The sequence below is a fragment of the Lepeophtheirus salmonis genome, chromosome 12 (genome assembly GCF_016086655.4).
Source record: "Lepeophtheirus salmonis chromosome 12, UVic_Lsal_1.4, whole genome shotgun sequence".
Taxonomy (NCBI): domain Eukaryota; kingdom Metazoa; phylum Arthropoda; class Copepoda; order Siphonostomatoida; family Caligidae; genus Lepeophtheirus; species Lepeophtheirus salmonis.
The window spans coordinates 9,529,367-9,551,291 of record NC_052142.2 but is presented as its reverse complement, the minus strand read 5'-3'; the positions used below and the strand labels follow the sequence as shown (position 1 = coordinate 9,551,291).

General features: G+C 33.1%; 1 long non-coding RNA gene across 2 annotated transcripts; it reads left to right on the top strand.

Moving 5' to 3' along the window:
- The first annotated feature begins 6,554 nt into the window (after positions 1 to 6,554).
- LOC139906880 (uncharacterized) lies at positions 6,555 to 10,042 on the top strand. Of its 2 annotated transcripts, XR_011782987.1 has the most exons (4): positions 6,555 to 9,085; positions 9,138 to 9,274; positions 9,337 to 9,389; positions 9,687 to 10,042. It is a non-coding gene; the product is annotated as an uncharacterized lncRNA (long non-coding RNA). The 2 variants fall into 2 exon arrangements; XR_011782986.1 differs by having other exon boundaries at positions 9,337 to 10,042.
- Positions 10,043 to 21,925: the final 11,883 nt, after the last annotated feature.

Sequence of the window (21,925 nt, the reverse complement as noted above, 5' to 3'; positions counted from 1 at the left end):
AATAAAGTAACAATTTTCTATAAATTTTCAACAAAGTACAAATATTCAATCAACTAATTGTAAGTCAAAATTTAGAATATAAAACCTCAAAAGCATCGTCCAATTTTTTATTTTAACGTGTGTACTAGGGTGTTGTACCCTTTTTCGGTAATCTGATTTTCTGTTGTGTATTGATGACAAATATATATTTGAAAAGGTTAGTCGTGAAAGGCCATTTTGGTAACCTCTAGTCTTTAAAAAAAAAAACAACACATTTTTAATAGAAATTATATATTTGTGAAGGGTTTGAGATTGTTTTAATTTCAAGTTATGTAGCTGAATTTCAAAAGTTTCATTAAGATTCCTAATACAATAAATTCTGGTATAATTTACTTCTCTTAAAAAAGAAGTGGTAGAAGAGTAAATCTCTCAATATTAACAAAAATATTCAAGGCGAATAATTTTATGGATACAATAACAGCAACTAGTGTAGCTGTTGAAATAATTGTTCAATTATAAGCACGAAAAACACTCGTATATGATATATAAAACTCATAATGTCCTTGCTCAACAATCTCCTCAATATAATTGATTTAGTAACTCTTCCTCCACGACAGTATTGTAACTCACCTCTTCCAGAAGCATCTACAGCTCCCGTTCTTAATAATAACACTACGCCTGTCGAGTACACGACCGGAAGAAAGGGTCTCCGAAAGTAATATCCAGTGACCATTGGTACTCCAAGGACAAGCAGAGGAACCAAAAGTCCTAATGGAAATATACACTCTACCCCCCAGTTTGTTAATATATATTCTAATTTATATATACTTTTGATTTTTCAAGAAAATATTGCAGAGAGAAATCTGTTTTTAAATGTGGTTTTCCACCACACTGATTGGAGACTTGAAGCATAGATAAATATATTTAATTAAACAAAACCTATAAGACAGGAAATCCTCATGACGGTTGCAGGTTATCACTGGTAAAAGAAGTCACCTTGTAGCCGATGTCGAATGCTGACAAAATTATGATTTTAATTATATTTAGAAACAATCTTCCTAGGGTTAAACCAATTTACAGTTAGATAAAATGCCACTACTTGTTTACACGTTGTCTGAATTCCTGTCAGCATTAAACATCAGTTATTAGGACAACATTTTCATCTGTAGTCTGCCCAAAAATAGATTGGATCCTTGAACTTTCACCTGTAAAAGAAAGTAGCCGAGATTAAAATATGTGTATAACAACACATATAAAACAATTCAAGTACCTTCATCAAGATCATTACGCTTACTAGAGGCATAGAGTGCTTATGTTCCATTGCTTGGGGAAGTTTGGGCCGTCAAACTCCGTACATTAAGTCAAACTTCTCTGCTAGTTGCTCTCTTGACTTCACAGAATTGGTTGTAGTCCTTGGTCTTCACACCTTCGATAATATAAATTGAATGACATGGCTCCAGGTAAACGACGCTTCTGTCTTCGATTATTCTCATAGTCAATGTTATTTTTGGTGAAGTGCTCAAAACATAGCAAATGAGAGTTAGTTCTTTCTTCTGAATACACGTATCTAAGTCTTCCCTTCTTTAGACTCCATTGGAAAACGATATGTCAGGGCCTGGGAACTGTCCAGTAATAACTCAAGTGATTTTGGAACCCAATTAAGAGCAAGCAGGCATTCTTACAAAATAATGACCAACTCAGCACAATAATTCTTATTCACTATTGACTCTTTCATAAGCTTCAGTTATTATTATCACCTGTTTATACATTCAGACTCTCCTACTTGTCAAGATTGGGACCTATAAAAGGATATGAACAAACTAATAATTGAACTTTACTACTTGATGAACAATTTACTCACGTGTTAGGCATCTCATAAAAAATCTCATCTTTAAAATTAAGTTCACCTTTTGTGACCTGCCACACATTTCTTGAGATATAACATCCCAGTGATGCCCTCCTCGCCACCATCGTCTGAAACTTTGGTACTGCTTTGGACGTTATCCTCAAAACCACATTTTAGTTGTCTGGCAATTTTGCTGCGTTAGTGCTCTCCCAGTATTTTGGAGAATGCCCATCGCCAGGAATGCCACTACATTCTTTTACACTCCCTGAAGTCGTGCTCTCATTACAGTGAAGCTAGAAACTCCCCTCATAGTGAAACCTCTGAGCGATAAGTAGAGGCCCAATCCTATTCTGTACTTTATACACCTCTATTTGCTGTTATTATAGGGTTTCGTATTGTTTTTAAATATTTATCTTCCCTTCTCCTTGTCCATTGGAGCTCCAGAAGTTCGACTTGTTTAGATGATATGAATATATCATAGTACCTTGTACTCTATTTTCCTTTTTATTTTCGTATGAAGGAATGATCATTTTTACTGTGTTAAAATAAAGGTATTTAAATCTTAACACAGCCCTCATAATAATTTCCAGTTCATCTGAACTTGGATATTGCATACGGATTCTTCTTTTGCTGGAGTGATTGGGAACATTCATAACCACGTTCATGGGTTTATGTCCTTTAGTCAGGCTAAAGGAAAGCTGAAAGGACCACTTCATCATCGCTATTGCAGGGTGAGTAGTTTCATTGAATTTTAAAACATTGTTTATATTATTTAGGCCCAAGTCCTTTTTATTTCCCTAGATCATTCTATTTTTACTTCTCCGTATTTCCTTGAAGTGGTCCACTTGCTTCCATTATCTTTCAATATATGCTCTTGATCTTTGTTTTTGCTATCTGGCTTTTCCATGCCGTTAGATTAGTAGTGATCACGTAGTTTCCTTTACAGGCTACATGCAAAGACTTTTTCCAGGGATAATTGACCTGAAATGCTCTGTTATATCCGGAGAACAGAGAAAAGGTTGCCAATGAAGCTTCACATATATAATACCTAATCCCCCCCCCCTCTATTTCTCCATTTGCAGCTTCCTACGTATTTTGTTACATTTACGTAATCAATTTCCATTATTCCCTTTCTTGGCACACACCTCGTTATATGCTTGGAACTATCGTTGTATTCCAATATATGATTCTGTCAAGTGTTTTGAACTTATGTTTTCTAATTGATAAAATCATTAATTCTATTTTATTGTATATTTTTTAAGCATTTTTTATTGTCATTTTCTATAGTGATGATATTTCCTGATATTGTGGGCTCTTTTACCAAACAGGATTCCTCGAATAGTTTCCCTGGTGCTCCCATATTCGTCATTACTTGAGTCTTTTCGTCATGTACTTTTAAGCCCGATCTTTCTTCGAAATAATTAAAGACTCCGCTTAGGTATCACAAGTATGACTAAATTGACTGACCACTCATCAAGATAGTCACATCATCTGAAATTAATAGATTTGTAACCTTCTTTCCTCTTATTTTTGTTCCCACTCGATGTTTATCTATCATCTTTTGTAAGGGGCTAATTACTCTGGAGAAGAGAGATGGGCTCATAGGATCCCCTTGGCATGTGCTTCTCTCGATATTTATTCTTAGTTCACTTTCAATATATATGACTGATTTCCCTTCTGTATGCATATTCCTGATTGCCTTTATAAATACGGGAGGAAACCCCCAAAATTTAATTTTCCTCCATAATGCCACATGCTCGAAGGAATCGAATATTTTTTTGGAAATCCAATAAAGGAATGGTCAGGGACTTTCCTGACTCATTTCTCCCCTTCCCCTGTTGCTGCTTTGAAGGACATAACGACAACATTCGTTTTCAGGAGGATTTTATCTGTGACTGGCCTCAGTCGTTCTGTTAGGATCCTATAGTATATTTTGTATTCTACTTCCAGGATTGTTCTGCATCTCCAGTTTTTAATATTTTTCGGAAACAAAGATATTTAACCACTCTATTGAGGTTCGTGTAACCCTTTTCCGAAGAAATTTTCTATGAAGAGGTTTGAAAAAAATTCCCAACAAGAGCTTGGTATAATTCTCCAGGAAACCCTGACAATCCAGAGTTTTTTTTCCTTCTTTAAATTTGTTGTAACGTACTCCCATACATCTTTCTCTGTGAATAATTTTGTAAGTGTTTTTCTATCTTTTAGGTCAATATCATCTTTCTTTGCTTTCTGATGAAAATCAGATCTGTTTGATTAATATAATTCCTGAAAATATCACTCCACGTACCTTCCACTTATTTTTTTTTTGGCACTATTTCTCCTTCCCATCCACCTCTAATAACTTCATTTTCGTTGTTCCCCTTTTTTCTTCCAGGCATCTAAGTAAGTTATAATTATATCTTATAAATGACATCATGTCCTTATATGAGCTCCTCTTATTTTTATATCCAACAATTCTTCCAACTCCCTTCGCCTTCTTTTCTGCGCCTCACGTCGACTACAATTAGTATTTTTTGACCGTCTGGTAAGACATATTAATTGCCTCTTTTAGTTGAAAACCACCATTTATATCCCCTTGTAACCAATATATGCCCTCCCTTAATACTTCAATCACTTACGTGTCCTTGAGCATTTTTTTATAGGTATCAAGATATATATATTTTTTTATTTAACAACATCAATCGGTTATTGAAGATATCGTTATAAATACAATATACAAAATGGAACTATATTAAAATATAAAACTATGAAGGGTGATCTATAGTTTATAAAATGTATAAAGTAGAAGACAAAACTAAAAATTTGGACAAAAAAAGTATATTTTCATACTCTTCGAGGTAAAGGTAAGGGAGTAGTGCAATCAACCCATAATATTTCTGTAAATCCTATAATTACAATCTTGACATTATCTTGATCTTTGTTCCATATTCTGAATAAAATCGGCAACTTGTGGATTAAAGGAAGAATTATCTGAGGAATATATATTCTCCATTGCGTTGGCATACTTTGTACAAATGCATTTCATTTGGAGAATAAGAGTCCTTCTTCGATTGCCCAAGTCGATTTTTCAATATTTTCTTTGCTATCGTATTTGTAATTGTCGTTACAGGTAATCAAATAAGTGGTCAATTAACACAGGTTAACCAAGCCCATAACTACGGTGTATGGAGGTTACTGACTATGATATTATTTTCTCTAATTTGTCTCAAGACTACATTATTTGTGATTTTTTTTTTTTTGATAAAGTTTTGAATTAACAATATTCGTTGTGGTCAATTTCTGCTCCCCCAAAAAAAAAAAAAATAGTTATTCGTCATATTTTGCTCTGTAGTCAAAAATCTTTGCACTGCAATAACTTTATTACATCCTTTTTTTCCAATTTTTCGTTCCTCCAATACTACAATGACGTAGTATCGCGATCACTCTCTGTTGACATTGCAGTGCAGTAATTTAAACAGTTCAGAACTATTGAAGAACCCTCAATTGTTTATCTACGAAATCCTCTAGTTCTGACGTCCTTATTATAGAGCCTATAGTCCAGGCGAAGTATATAATACTGATGACTTTCGTGAGAACTACATCAGCCTTTAGATGAACCCGAGTCGTCAATAGCGTAGACACCAGCCAATCTTTTCTTTTGTATTTCTAATTCGAGAGCATCCTCAATTTTCTTTTCCATGATTTCCCTTACAGGTATCACTAAATTACATTAATAAAAAAATGGAAGGACGTTTCCGTGCAATCCTTGCAGAAAGACCAGGGCCTTTCCGTCTCATCTTTTTTCGAATATTGGGTGAAGAATGTTAACGTAATGAGACAATATCGTAACCATTTCTCTCTTGAATCGTTGAATGGGTTTCTCAAGACCGGTCTCAATCTCAGTTTCTCGGTTTTTTTTCTTCTTTTTCTCATTATGCTAATTTGTAGGACCTTTATTTTTAGTATATCCCTCAACTTTTTTGGGTTCAAGAGACTGAGGAAGAGTGAAGATTATTGGGATAGAAACATAAAAAAAAATATTGATATAAATCAGAAGATTTCTATTTGTTCAGAGAAATACCGAGTTACTTGAAGAACTTTTATCTACTTTACGAAAAAATTAGCCTTATTGGAAAAGTTTGTCGCCTTCTAAGAGCTTATTTCTATCTTGGGTTATTCCACTTTGAAGTAATTATGAACTCGTAAATTTTAATGACACTTCAAGAGCAGAGACCAATTGATGATGTACTTAGAAACCTGACTTTCCTAAGCCTTCATCCAGAAAACATTGTCACAAACAATAGGATCGTTGCTATTATCAGATTAAAACAAACATGCATAAGCCCACACAATCCCTTCTAAATTTGAACCTATGATAAAGGTAGTGGAGAAATAAATAAACAATGAATACGGGCTGGACCTTATCAAGAAGACTAGGTAGAGGCTATTACTGTCAAGACTCTATCTTTACAAGGAGTATATGCAAAAACTTACGAGAACCAGAAGTTTGGTAAAACTCGGAGAACATCCGGTATGGATGATTTAATAAATAGGCAGTTTATAATTTTATATCACGTTTAACAGTGAATAATAGTTACTTTTTATTTTACCAATTAAGGATTAATATTTCGGTTAATACTTCATTCCTCTTTTTGGCGTGTGTTTCCTTTTCTTTTTTGATAGAGTGATATACTTGTTCATAATTGTTTTTTTGATACTAAATCGTAATTTTGCTTTGTTTTTCTTATTTTACTGATCTACTTCCAGCTTTGAATTCTGAAATTTAATATTGTGTCTTAACATTAAATTGAAAATTGTAGCAATAGTCGCGTCATAGCCTATGAGGTGTTCTTTGTTTTGTAACAATCTACCTGTTTTACTCAGCAGTCGGTGCAATACATAAGATTGAAAATTCTAGCAATCCCGATTACATGATGGTCTAAATTTATATTTCTATTAACCTTGGTATCTATAACATAATTTTATGTTTGTTGTGTGTGCGTTTTCATTTTATTTTTAAAATGAGATAATTAGACATATGAAGAAAAGAAAAAAAAATATAAATACAAGAGTAAGTTTGCCTGGTGTTGCCCAGGATATTAAGAAATTAAAATTAATTCTGAACTCTTCTGCTCCATATAAAACAAACAATTAAGCCTTTAAAATTCTAAGAACTATTCTTGCTACATCTTGATATGAATCTTTGCATACATTTATAAAAGGATATTATAAGGGTTAGAGAACAAAAAATATTCAAGTTGAAGGTGATTCCAGTGGAAGAGAAATATAAGATTACATCAATCAACTCTATGGAAGGAAACAATAGACCTTCAACTTCACAAAATAGTTTAGAGAACGGTAAAAAGGATAAGAAGGCCCAAGAACAGAATATTATAAAGGAAGGGAAAATGCAATGAATGAATGGGATTCAGAGATTAGTTATGGGTATGTTTGATAATTTTGGTAAGAATACAAAAGCGTGTGAAGAGAAGAGAAGAAATACTTATGGCATCATTGATTAAATAATATACATTTTCTTCTATCAAGAATGTTATAATTCCCGCCTTTATTATTCAATATTAATATAATATAAGATGGTGATAGTCGATAGAGAACTGAATAAAGTGCCTAAAATAACGTCACTCTGCGTCTGGATTTCTAAAAATGGAAGCTCAGGAATTTGGAAAATACTTACTGGATGAGGAACAGATGGATTGTCGGATTTATCGATATAAATGTGCCTTTTGTCCCCTGTCTAGTATTACAAGCCACTCATTATCCTCTTTTCATATCAAGAGTATGGATATGCATCTATAAAATCAAGTTAACGATAAATACATCAATTCAGATTTTAACATTGATCTCACAAAGATGCTTCTTGCATGTACAGGGTGCGTGCACAAAATCTGTCACTTAAAAAAACAAAAAACTTATTTTATAATATTTATTGATAAAATAAAAACAAATATCTTTATTAGGATATAGAGTAGCTATCTATTCAATATAGCCGGCCAAAACCTGCTCAATGCGGCTACAAAATCGAGAATAGGCATTTTGGATCTGCGCTGCTCCTATCTCACTGAATGTCTCCTTGATGTAGGTGATAAGAGACTACTTGGTGTTATGGGAGAAGCGGTTGGTCATGTTCTCTACGTACGACCAGACAAAGTAGTCCAACGGGTTCAAATCCGGTGATGAGGGAGGTCAAGAGGAGAAGGGTACAAACGCAAAAGCATTGCTTTTCAGCAATTCTTGCGTCCGCTTAGATTTGTGGACCGGAGCCGAGTCCTGCTGCCACATCCACAGACTGTCGCTGACAGCAGACTTGATCCACGTCCACATAACGTCCTCCAGGACCTACAGGTAGATGTCCTTGTTCACCCTCAGTCCTGTCTCGAAGATGTTGTGCGGCATGACATGACCCTCACTTGACACGACCCCAAAGACCATGACAGTGGTCGGAAACTTGGTCTTCATGACCCTGGGGACGTCTCTGTTGTTCACGGCAATCCAGCTATGGTTCTGAGAGTTGTTGATTTGATCCTGAACAAAATTCTTGAGTCTTTTCAGTCAGAAGTTGGGCTGCTTGACTTTTGTACGACTTGAACCTTAAGTACTCCTTCACACAAGCCCTCACGGTCCATTTGGCCACGACTTTGTAGATGAAAGTGACGTCCCGGACAATTCTGGTGCTCTTCTCCTCCTTCTTCTTCCCTTCAACAACGTCCATCGGGTCCGATGACTCCTCCAACTGCAAACTCCGACTTTGACTGTTCTAACTGGCATTAACAAAAGGCCAGAGATGTCAGCATTGCTTAATTTCATGTGATCGCTAAGCATAATCTCAATAGCAGCGCATCTACGATCTCTCTCATTGAACATATTGACTTTTCTTGGGCACTTAAAATGATGATATCGCTACAAGTGGTAAACAATAATTGAAGCCTATGTCCCGGAAAATTTTAACACCAAAAACAGACGGATCAGACATCAGCTGATGGAGTAATGTCGTCTTAAATATGCAGCAGATTTTGTCCACGCACCCTGTAATATAACCTTATCTATTGCTAATCATCCTACGTTCAAAAAATTTATGTTGAAATACACGGTAAATTCGTCCCTTCCCGAAGAAGCATAATTAATTAATGGAGGATGTTGGTAATGATGTCATTTATAGAAATACCCCCATTGTAAATTGTGAAGTTAAGATAATTTTCAGCATTTTTAGAGTCATCCACACCAAAGTACGAAATGGAACTCTGAATTTTGTACCATCTAACAGTAAGTATTCATTTTTTTTTAAATATAATCATAAAATATGATTCTATTTTAGCTAAAAATATGAAGAATTATGATACATAAATCATTAAAGGCAGAAACAACTGCTTAAATGGTCACAACAAAGGTGGTAGTAGCTTTGGATGGTTTGCAACTAGTTTGTCTGAAACTAGTTTCTTCACTTAGACTTAGGTATGTTCTTTAGTTTTTCCAATATTCCATAGTCAATCAAAATTACTTTTTTATTACTTAAGGATTAGCTTTGGTTGATAGGCTCAAGAAATGATGTTCAGAAATCTTATAAAAGGTAAAAACAATTGCTTTAATTGTCACACCAAAGGGGGTAGTTTTATTGGGTGTAGCATTATAATTAGTAATTGTGTGTATCCTTCATGATAATAGTATGTTGTTATATAAGCATAAATAACGGGGGGGAAATCTTTTTTGATATTCTTAATAAGGAGTAATATTGCCGGACATTACTACATAATTAGCTTTTGCACTAAATCTTTACGATGGATTTAATTCTAACATTTTTTTATCAGTATATTTATTGTCCAATTTTATAATTTTGACATTTATTTTATTATTAATAATTATTTAGATCTCATGAGTAGATCTATCCTGTGCACAATTGTATATAGCAACTTCCACATGAAGAAAAAGGGGGGATGATCTTCTTGATTAAACTCCACGTCTGGTTTGTGTTTTCCAACCTAAAATTATGACATAATTAACTGAATTCCTATGTCAGACCAAGAAAATATTAATTGGATCAATCTATTATTTGAATATTCTGTATTTATAATTTATTGTTATTATTAGTTATATGATAGTAATTGTTTAATTTTTTATATTTAACATAAATGTATGATAGTTTATTTTTTTGTATGTAGATTATATTTAACTTTAGCCTTTTTTTTTAAACTTGGTACTTCAAATATATTTCGAAATTTTCTATATTGTCGTTTCATTAGTTATTATTCTGGGAGTATGGTTCATAATGAATTACAATTTCATGGAGTGTGACGTTTTCAAATCTACTGTAACGGATAAAAAACGTCTAAGTAGTATATCTTTATTAAACATTTTGCTAATAAATACTTCCGTTATACCCTCAAAAATCATCATAAAGCAGGCAGCTGATAATCACTTCGGTATTTTAAACAATGATAACATAAGTCTTTTTTTTCATTGTCAAGACAAGACTGAAGATTTAATGACGTCACTGTTGATACACATAACCACTGATGAATGTTCTATGTCCCGCCGGTATGTTAAAAAAAAGAAACCGAAAATTAACATGGTAACCCTCACAATTTGAAGAACGTTTGAAAGTAGGGCAGCTTAGCTGTCATGACGTTTTATTAGATTAGGTGTGAGTAGCCTGAGAGAGATGGAAAAAAGAAAAAACAAATTCTTCTCCGTATATACATTAGAAAGAGAAACTGTGCTCGGCCAAGAAGAGGTAAACACTTCAAGCCTAAATACTGAAAATTTAGAATCTACTGGTATATAATTTTTTTAAATAAAAATTACTAATTAGGAAATGATAAATTAAACAAAAATTAATTTATCTATTTATAAAGAGACGTTATGTTATGAAATACCATTAGACAGTTCAAAGTCTTAATTATCTTACATAAATATTAAATAAAGGCTTGATACAGTTAAATTGTAGGTAATGTAAATGCTGTTTTAACCATAAGACGACTACAGTTTAACTAATTTTCTTTGTGTTTTGGTGGGTCTTCCCGAAGTTCTTTTTTTACAATAATTGCAGCAGTATTTTTGCTCATTACATTATAGAGAATTACACAAGCTTTTTGTAAAATATTAATCCATTAATGCCCTACTTCACATTTCGACCTCAATATTGTCTCAATAGCTGTTTCCGAAATATTAAGCATCCTCCAGTTAAACGTAGAGACGAATTTTGCTCTTAGATTTGAGCCGTTAAAGTGGCAATGCTTCTCCTCATCATGTTTATAAATAAGATTAAAGAGCGAATATGTATAAAAGCATGAGAGGATTAGCATGCCCAAAGGGTTCGAAAGCCTTCCTCGATTTCCAATTTTAATGAACCTTTGTATTCCAGCTTTTTCAAAGTTTGGACGTAGTAAATAGGATCCAAGAAGTTAATTATTGGGAACAACAAAATAGTCATTTCGTTGAAAGTAATTATATACATTTTTAAAATATGCATTGCCTCCCGTAGACTTGATCATGAAACTGAAGAATTTTTCGGTTGTTTGGTTACTTTCTGAGCTTTTGATCTTTGCTTTCAGATGTTTCAATTGTCAAAAAACTGAATATTGACTTAAGATATCTTGCCCATAGAATTGAAATAGTGTTGGAGGTAAAAATTTCCTCGTTAAGAGCTGGACTGACATTCTGCCACATCATGGAATAGAGTGAAGTGAAGGAGAGTATCTTTTGGCCTAAGGAGACTTGAAGATAATGATCATTTGTTGAAAAAAAGAAATCATAGCTTCGAATATTGTAGATGATTAATGTCTGCAGAGTTAATGAATTGAAGGAATTGGTTACAAATATTATCATATGTATCTGTGTCTGTTTTAAGCTAATTTGATCCCAAAAAAGTAGCAATGTTGATGGCTTCCGTTAGAGTGTTTGATTCTTTCAGAAAATCTTAGACAGTGGGATACACAACTTTTTTTGAGTTGAATATGATAATGTTATATTTTGAATGACAAGTCATCTTTCACTTCGAAGCTGGCACAAATATCCAATCCTTTGGCATCTGAATGGATTATTTTGACCAGAGCAACATTTGAGACTTACAGTAAAACAAATATTGAAGGCAATGTTTGAGAAGAGAACTCCATGTAGAGATTTTTTGCCGAGTGGACTGTTTCTTGCAAAAACATATCCGTTCCTTATGCTTTGAACCGTTCGTAACTGGAGTCTTTGGCTAGAAGTTGAGGCTCTCGTTGGTCTGGTGTAGGGGTGGGTAGTGGTGACAGGTAGGTAGGAGGATTAGGCCATTGTGATGGAATTGCATCTTCTTTCAAACGTCTAAAAGGTTAAAATTATTCAAAATGTAGACATCCAATTGTATAATAATATAAACTAATTACCTGAGTTCTCTTTCTCACGTCTTGTGTCCACATATACAGCGACGAAATCATTGGACTTATAATGTTTGCAAAAAAATCTTGAACTAGCTGATGGGCGTCTAATGAGTAACAATTAATTACTTGTGTCTCTCGGAATGGCCGTTAGCCACTTTGCCAACATGCTAAAGTCCATCATTGGGAAGTGATGCCTGTTCACTTCAGAATCCTTACTTGCACTAAAACTACACACAGGAGCAGAAAACGTATAAACCATGGCGGAGACAAATTTGCCGGAGTATGACCGATAACTAACAACATGATCAACATGAAAAGGACTTGTTTGAAAAATGACCTCTGAATGGGAGGTAAAGGGCGTACGATTTTTAAATTGCACTTCCATGAGTTTCTAGTCTTCCTTGGAAGAAGTAAGGACATAGACAAGGAAGGTGATATAACTGGAAAAGTTATTATTTTACCAAGGTTAATAGAGACACAAGTTTGTACCATAGCACATGTACGACTGATGTTTAACTTCCACCACACTTTTAATATTCACGTCATATTAGATGAGGGGTTGCGTGTTTTGTCGAAATAGGGTTTTCCTTCTTAGCATTGGTAGGATACATTAAATTGAAAATTCTAGCAATATTGACGTCTTAGACTATGAGTGGTTCCGTGTTTTGTCAAAATCTGCCTGTCTAGGCTAGCAGTCGGGACTATATATAAGATTGAAAATTCTAGCAACCCAGATTACATGATGGTTAAGGGTGATAATTTTGGTAAGAATAGAAAAGCATGCGAGGAGAAATAAATAAATACGCATGATTATCATTAATTAAATAATATACATCTTCTATCAATCAAGAACGTTATCATTCCCGCCTTTATTATTCAATATTAATATAATATTATATACTGATAATAGATAGATAACTGAATAAAATGCCTAAAATAACGTCGCCTTCTGTCTGGATTTCTGAAATGGAGGCCCAGGAATTTGGAAAACACTTATAGGATGAGAAACAGATGGCTTGTCAGATTTGTCGATATAAATGTACCTTTAGTCCCCTGTCTAAAATTACACGCCACTCATTATCCTCATCTCATATCAAGAGAATGGATATTCATCTAAAAAATCAAGTTAATGATGAGTACATAAAGTCAGACTTTAACTCAGATCTCACAAAGATGTTTATTACATGTAATATACCCTTATCCATTGCTAATCATCTACGTTCAAAAATTTATGGAGAAATACACGGGTAAACCTATCCCTTCGCGAGGAACCATCATTAGCTTAATGGAGTATTTGGTACTGATGTCATTTATACATATAAAAATGTTTTGAGTCATCCACACCAAATGACGATCAATTTATCAGTAAAAAGTACAAAATATTTACATATTTTTAAATGGAACTCTGAATTGTGCACAGGATAGATATATCTCTATCGACGAAATTTAACTAATTATTAATAATAAAGTAAATGTCAAAATCATAAAATTAGACAATAAATATACTAATAAAAAAATGCACTCTGGATTACAATGGAGGACTTGAGATCCCATTACATACATCGGATAGATGATAAGATATCTCGCTCAATAATTGAAACGTAGAAGCACAAACTTGGGGGGCTTGATAAAATATGATATTAGAAGGAATAAATGACATTCTTTGATGCACCCCTTTTGACAAATTGAATGCCCAGAATTGGACTAAAAGGAGTGTAGAGTTTGTGGGCACTTCAAAGTCAGTCGTCAGAGACTCTTCTTACCAAAGGCATAATTTGAATGATGGACCTAGAGCTGCACTGGGAAATTTTGATTTTCTTATAACACAAGAAAGCAAATCATATGACTTATACTGGGAAAACACTCTGCGTGGGAGCATGTGGAGGTACCATTACTAATACACCGAAATCAACTTTCTAGAACAAATTAATGACATCTAACGATATCTTTGGCCAGTAGTTACGAATGGTCACTATTTAGAAATCCAGAGCTCAAAATAGGTCTTCCCAATAAGATCAGAGAGGAACTGGGTCTTATGATCATAAATGATGTTATTACCAAGGATAAATTTAGTTATACAATTGTGTGTATGCTATGCAATTCCCTTCTTAGAGTCTTCAATCCCACACAAAAATCACTTCCGCTAAGAATAGCATATAGTGAGAAGAACCAAACCATTAAGGAGTGAGTGAGAAAAAAAAGGCCTGGCATTCGACCTCTGCAACACTATAAAATACACTAAAATTAATATAATGTGCCAGAAATAATATGTGATGTAATTGTTTGATCCCTTTCTCACTCACAAAGGGACACCTTACAAGGAGTGCAATAAAAAGAAAAAACACTTTTCTATGTTTTTTGTGACTACAAATCACTTGAAGTAATATCTGTTATAATGTGTGAAGGACACACTCACTAACTTTATGTCAAATATTATTAAAACCGTAAATATACTCTAAAAATGTGATTATTTTTAGGGAATATTGCCCATCAAAAAAGAAAAAAATATTTGTTTAACGATGTGGCTGTTCAGCTCAGAATTTGATACAAATCTATTAAAAAATTGTAAAACATGATTTCAAAGTCCAATTTTGAAGAAACTACACTCCACAGAAATAAAGCATAAAAGTGAAATTTTATGGGAATTTACCTTAGTTACTAGAAATAAGGAATATTTTTTTGGAAATGGGACTAAAAAATAGCAAAAAGGGAATTATACCTATTTTCCTAAGAAAATAAAAAAATGATCGAGATCTGAGAAAAGTAATTAAAAGTTTCGCCTCGAGGTCATTGATCTCTTTCATGACTTTTAAAACCCAGTTATCACTTTCTCGAGGAGGTTCATAACTGATGATATTATAATTAATATACTAGACCATATTATTTGATCTTCTAACCTAACCAATTTTCTGGTGGATTTTTACAGTGTTTCCTAAATATATATCCAACTACACACCTATCATTGCCAACTTTAAACTGAAAGATAAAAGCTTGAAATCATTTAGAAACTCAATGTCTAACTCTAAGACGATCATCTTATAAAAAAAAAAAGGAAATATATAAAATAAACTGATTTCAGATTCTTGCTCGATAAAAAATTACCTTCTCCCTGTTCAGCACTTGAGTGGCTAAAGAATCGAGACGTATACTCATGACAAAAGGCAAAGTCGGAGATTCAAAAGATTAAACGGTTGTGAAACGTCTTTAATGTCTTACAAGTTTTTAAGAAGATAGAGTTGATATTAAATTGGAGCTAGATATCATTATAAAATATTGATAGAAAATTAAAACGGAGTCAGCACTTATGAAATAAATATAAAATGCTCTCCTTTAACCTCAACAATACAAAAATAATTAAAACTAAAGGAAAATTTCCACACTAAAGTTAATTAGTAGTTACTTCACAAGTGATCCAACAAATTACGTGCTATTATGAAAATATATATAAATGTTGTTGCTTTGAGAAGGATAGTATTTGTACCTTCTGTTTTAGGTGGAAGAAATCCAGGGAAAAAATAATATCAGAAGATATAATAATATTTAGAAGGATGTCACCTCGGAATTCTCGAATACCGTAAGAGACAATTCGGAGTCTCCCATTTCTAGAATAGAGATTCAAAGTTTATTAAGTACTACAAAAAAGATTGAATTCACCAGCCTGCCTTTTAAGTTTTATAAAAAGTTAACCGCACAACTGGGACCATTTCTGGAAGTGGCTTATTGTGAGATTTTGGTTTGTTGTAAAATTCATGAGTGACGAAGTTTTAACGGTCATACTTTAAAGAAAAAAGAACACTTGCCGATCGTTTATTTACTTCAACTTCACAATGGAAACTTTGCGTCAAAGCGTCAAACCAATATGGAAGTCCCTTAACTTTGACTGGATAATGAGATTTATAAATAAAAAGAAGTGCTTGGCGTTGTTACACAAGAGAAATTTTACCATACACTTGGACATCTATTGGAAGAAAAAGTTTTATGGGACCTCTGGAATTATTCAATCGACTGCTATAAGTGATGAATATTAGAAGAAGATGACTGAGTCCTGGAAATTTATTTCCGACTATGTTCTTCAGCTATTGAGATCTGACTAACCAGTCCACTGCAACTCAAGATGTAACTCAAGAGACTAGTTTTTTCTAATTCACAATTTGACATCAGTAAGCCAAATTCAGATAGCCACTGTGATGTTCAATCCAAAGACTTTCTTTGAGTTCGGAAGAATGAAAAGAATAATTAGTCACGCATATAATAATCTTAAGGATATACTTGCCCCATGTTGTATAGTACTAGAGTACATAATATCCTTATCTAAAATACAAAAAAAATAATGCGGGTAGCCACATAAAAGAAATATCTACTAACATATTATAGAGTCACTTCCTGTACCCTGGCTGGCCTCGAGTAAATGGGATTTTCAACGAGCCATGTAATTTTTTTATGAGCTCTAAAGTAGGATGGTTTGCTTCTTGGATGGCAACTTTGTCCCTCTTTGTAAGTAAATACAAGAGATAGAAGAAGATAGGAATTGTACATTCTGTGACTTGGCCTTGTATACTGCACGACACCTACTTTGTGACAGTTGTACGGTAGAAAACATAGTAAAGTTAGTTAAATTACTTCAAATTTTCTGTGTCCATAGCGAAGTTCCTGGTTACATCTCCTCTATTATTAAGCTATTTTAAAATATATTATATAATATGTTTAGTCCAGCTAGCCATACATGCTGCCCACTTACATTGAAGATATCCATTCATGATGAATATGGAATTTCATTATTTAAAATATGATTTGTATTTACTTTAATTGAATTTGTAGGAAGCACGGTATTGATAGTGAGATCTTGAGATGAATGGCCAAGTTAAAATTATATCTCTTCTATTTTTTCTATCTGGCTTTGTTCCTATTTCTTGCAGAAAATATCTGAAGAGTTTCTGTATTTTCGTCTCATCAAAAATACTGACCCTGATTTTCGCAGATATAAGTTAAGTTGTATCTAGATTTACGAAAAAACGAAGAACAACTGTCTGGATAGTCTCGAAAGGGGTCTTAGCTTCACATAGTGTGTACGGTGTTTGTTGAACATCTATTTCTTCGGGTAAACACTTGGGTATGATCCATGAATTCGAACATGTAGATGTGCAATTATAAGTCTTTTTATGTATTTGAAGTATAATAGGATAAAGATGGTATTTATTTATATTAATAATTTATAAATTCTGTTTAAATATGTCTCATTATATTTTATATATAGATTTTTAATTATTACATTTTTCGCTAATAATTTGTTGAATCCAATTGTAATACTTAATAATATTTACTTCTGTGTCGTATCGTTTGTCATCATTAATTTGTTTGATTTTTTATTTATAACTTCTATTAAAATCTCTTATTAATATTTTTTGTAATAGTCAATCGTTTTTGAAGTTTTTTATTTTATTTTACTCATACCTTTTAACTTAATATTACAAATATACTTTATAATACTTTAACTTATAAATTTACAGGTAAACTAATGCTACAGCTTAAGTGTTATCCATTAGTTTTTGATTAATCATTGTATAACATATCATATTAGCGACTTGAAGGAAAGAAATTTAAGAGATCTAAATATCAATAGATCAATAATATAGAACTAGGAAGTTTTTTTTATGTGGTTCAAGAAGTAAATCCTGTATTCCTAAATTTGAAAATTTTGACTACTTTTGATATGAATTGTCTAGTGTTAATTGAAATATAGAAGATTTTCCTTTTTATAGCAAAATCACATGATATTCTATTTTCCAAACCCATAACTTTAATCAGTAGTACCATAAGTATCACTCTCGTGTTATCCTCACACTCACTCGAGCCCAGCCATACATTTGTTATAAAATAAGTTATTGATCGACAAAAGTAAATAAATAGTTTAGAAATAATAATAATAATTTAATACTATAGTTACAGTTGTTATTGTTAATACTTATTATTATGTCTATATCAATACTGAAGCATTAAGTCAACTAGATTAAGACTATTTTTCATATTTTTTCGCGACATATATCATTTCCTATGAGGTCAGACAGTTATTAACCGTACGTTTTCAACATTAGGATCAATAAATGTTTCTTACAAAAGTATGACCAAAGACCAACAAGTATCTAATACTGTTCCACCTATTACCTCGGAGTCTAAACCGGAATCCGATCATAACTATGGTAGGCAAGCAGATACAGATATGCTTTGCCTACACCAATAGCACGTAGGGAGACAGACAGGTGTAATAACTCCAACGACAATAATCTAAATAAATTAAAAATACGTTTGGGTATTGATCAACACCGGCTGTTCCCAGACGATTATCAGGGCGAGTGTTTGATAAAGAAATTAATGGCAGTTGATGGATTCATTGTGTAATAATCGTAAGGAATGGAGAAAGAATTGAGGATGGACGTGGATCCAAAAGAAATAAGACGGCGCTCATATAAACCTGGCAGAGTTAAATACATTTGTGAGAGGGCTAATATGGTAATGAAGTGGGGGCGGAAAAAATATCCATTAAGATCGACTCTGCTACAGTATACTCATGGGTTACGACATTAAAAAGGGAGTAAAGAAACTAAGATTGTCTGGAACATTGGAAATGCTTGTCAAAAGAACCACTACTTGGGGAGCTCCTGGTTGAGTATGGGACAGTTTGGGATGTGGAGTTGGTCAGATCTGATAGAAACTTAGCCAACACAATGAAGAGAGCCCCCAAGACAAGGATGGCAAAATGTGCCAGGGATGAGAAGGAGTTGGAGGAATTAGTGAAGAGAGGCCATGCGATGTACTATCCTGGGATATACACCATACTACATTTAGGGAAACGATCACTGGGCGAATTACTGAACAAGTTGGTTGAGAAGACAGTAAGAGAATGCGATAAATGTAATTCTATCGACCCAACGTCAAAAAGGTTTGGTGGAAGCTTGTTGTCAGTGGAATTAGATTGGCATAGATTAGTAATTGACGTCACCCATGTTGGTTAAGACAACTTTCTTATTGTAGTAGACTGTAGTCCTGGTGGGTTTGCTGTATGGAGAGCTCTTAACAGTGAGACATAAGATGAGGGGTTTCACAAAATTGGAGAGATATTCAGTCAAATGGGACTACCAAGAGATAACTTTTGTGATAACCTTTGTGATAATGACAGGACATTTATATCAAAAAAGTTTACATCAACCCTCCAGAAATGGAACGCAAGTCTTAAGTTCAGATGTGCCTATAGACCGTCAGGAAATGGAATATTCCTAATTCAATAACATTTTCTTTTGTAACCTTCCTTCGGAGGTATTTCATGACCTCTTGGAGGTCCCATCAATTTATTTAGTCTAGAAGGCGATTATCCAATTATGTCTACGAAATAATTTTTCAGCAATCCAATTTGGTACATGAGATCCTGACAAGACATCTAAGACATTGAAAGATGCGAAGGCTGCTACAACTTCTATAATGGACCAGCTGGATGCCTTATAGAGGTGAGTTAGATTTGACTGAGCTGGACAAGTATCGAACTGTCCCAATTCTGGATTAATTAATGAATTTCCATCAATCAATCCACTGAGAAGACCACATACAATTCAAGGAGTTAATTCTTGAGGCTTGAAATTTTATATCATGACAGAAGATTTTCTTGTCAATAAGACCCAGGTCTCTTGCCCATATGGATTGGAAAGATTCGAAAACCTGATGGGAAGGCATTTATTTCATAGGAGTAGAAGAGGACCGAGTGCACAATACTTATTTTTGGAACACGAAAAAAGGGAGGATAATGACAAACTTTCTTGTTTTACTTGATTTTCTCAACACCAAACCTCCTCCTCAGGGATATCCTGGGAAGAATTGAAGTCCTCCAAAACCAAACCTGGAGTAGGGAATGTTGGACAAGCTATCTGACAGCGTTCAGCTTCCCTCTACACTTCAACCCATGCAAAGTACTTATTAGTAGAGTTTTAAGAACCTTCTATTTCTTTAAAATGAGTATTTCTAGATGACAAGTTGTAAAGATTACAAAGTAGATAATTCTCGGAAGATTCCGATAGATTAATCTTATCGCTGACATAATTTATAACTCAAATAATTAAACTCTAGCAATTTATTAATTTATACTATAATATTTTGTAGCATGTAGTTACATTTATTCTCTTGAAGATAGAAATAACAACAAATTACTGCCTCTAGCGTACAAAAAAAGACATTTTTTACCTGTTGATCACATGGGAACTTGTTGCACTACTTGGCTTGGGACTAAATAAAGGGGACTTGCATCTTATTTTCATACTATACCTTAATAGGTATAGAAGAAAAAGATGAAAAATGTATGATTAGTAGTAGCATTAGTTATATCCCAGCATTGTGGGATATAATAAGTGATTTATGAATATTTTTTAATACATATTTTTTCAATTAAAAGAACTAGTATCATTATGTTCAAATTGAGTATATATTTTTAATAAATAAAGAAATGAATTTATACTAGAAACGTTACATGAAAATCAAAAAATAAGTATGAATGTGAAAATAAAAATATCACATAATTTGTAACCACCGATCCAATTGTTCCAACTACCTATATTTATTTTCAGTTTTTCTAATTCTGTTATGGAAGAATTTTAAGCCAATCTATTGTTTTAAATATCCAGGTACATAGCCTCTTCCATCATTAAGTTTTTTTAAATTTAAGATTACGAACCTTTTTGATTTCTGAGAAATCAAAAACTCATGGTGTTGAATTTTCGGGCGAAGATCATCGAAACTTTTCCAGGTAGTGTTAATAGGGGTGGTCATAAAAGGACATGAGATTTATTAAATTTATCTATGTTAAATGCTAGTCAACTTGACAATTTGATATTCTCATAGACCAAAACTCAACAAATTTTATTTACCTCGACTAATCCATGACGATGATTTACAAAGCTATTTGTCAATTTATTAGAGATGGGGGATGGATTGAAGTGTAAAAAATGAAATCATTTTCCTAATTATATTTCTCAAGTTGAATTTGAATGTATCTAGCAAAAATGTCATAAATGAGGGTAATAGTAGCATATCCATGTGTAAAAAAGGTCGAATTCTCATGGTGCAAGTTCCATAAAAATTACTAAGTTATCTTCTAAATCTAGATTTTTCATTTTGTTTTGTTTTGTAAAGTATTTACTCTAAAAAAAGTGTTTTATTCATATCTTAAAATAATAATACATTTTCAAGTATATTCATCCCATATAATAAATCAAAGAAAAGTAGGATAAAATATAAATAGTTAACTTTTAATTTTGAACGTCTGTATCTATGCCATTAATGAATATTTTTTAAATATCTAATAGTTGAAATGGGAAACATTTAATAATAAACTTTATTATTCACTCAACAATTCACAAATATATTTACGCAGATAACATCCAAAAATAATATGCATTGCTGCGTTAAGTATCGAGAAAAAAAGGCTGCATATTCCTTAAGAGTCTAAGAATGACTTCTACTTTTTTGAAAGAGATTTCTGCCTTATGTACATCGAGGAAACTGGAGGACTCTTAATAATGAAATTTTTCTTAGAGTAAGAGACGAAAAAAAGTAAACTTAGGAAGGAGCAGGCTTCAAGAGTTTCAACGGAGGAGAAGTGGATGAAAAATTTAAGGAATTTTTAAAAAATTATTGCTCTGATAGATTAGAATTTTCTAAGATTTAGTCGAGGACTTAAAATTCAAATTTTTCATTTCCAAATAACTAC